Genomic DNA, 710 nt, shown 5'->3' on the forward strand with positions numbered 1-710 from the left:
GGCTTGTCAACATGATTCAAGCAAGTCCCTTCTGCAGAAAGGCATCAGAGGATGCCCACGCTCATCTACAGAATTTTTTGGAAGTGAGCAACATAATCAACCCAAAAGGCACTACGATGGATAATGTCTGTCTTCGACTGTTCCCAATCTCTTTGCTTGGGAAAACAAAGACGTGGTTTTACACCTACAAGGAAGGATTCAACTCTTGGGATGCGTGCTCTAATGCTTTTCTGGTCAAGTACTTTCCGGTGGGCAAGACCAATGCCCTTCAGAACAGGATTTCCAGTTTTGAACAACTCCAGGACGAGACAGTCCCGGAAGCCTGGGAACGTCTTCAGGAATACATTGCAGCATGCCCACACCACGGCATGGAAGAATGACTTATCATTCAGAACTTCTTCCATGGCCTGAATCAGCGATCGCAAGATCACATGGATGCAGCAGCGGGAGGACTATTTCTCTCCCTCGATGTTGCAGGAGCTAGAACGCTCATCGACAAGGTTGCTTACAACCAGAGTTGGAAGGGAGATAGGCAGCCGGCTCATGCAAAAGGAATACATGAAATCGATAGTGTCAATATGCTGGCAGCCAAGATGGATCTTCTCATGAAAAAGCTGGAATCTATGCACCAGGAGGTCAACCAGATTACTGAGTCTCAGATGACATGTGAGAAATGTGGCAATACTGGACACTCGGGCAAATCTTGCCCA

The 710-nt window shown here is 47.3% G+C and overlaps 1 non-coding gene across 1 annotated transcript; it reads right to left on the bottom strand.

Moving 5' to 3' along the window:
• Positions 1-261: 261 nt before the first annotated feature.
• On the bottom strand, positions 262-370 carry LOC120671681. The gene has a single exon (XR_005673780.1). It is a non-coding gene; the product is annotated as a small nucleolar RNA R71 (small nucleolar RNA).
• Between the last annotated feature and the right edge of the window lie 340 nt (positions 371-710).

The sequence above is a fragment of the Panicum virgatum genome, chromosome 4N (assembly GCF_016808335.1).
Source record: "Panicum virgatum strain AP13 chromosome 4N, P.virgatum_v5, whole genome shotgun sequence".
In the NCBI taxonomy this organism is placed as follows: domain Eukaryota; kingdom Viridiplantae; phylum Streptophyta; class Magnoliopsida; order Poales; family Poaceae; genus Panicum; species Panicum virgatum.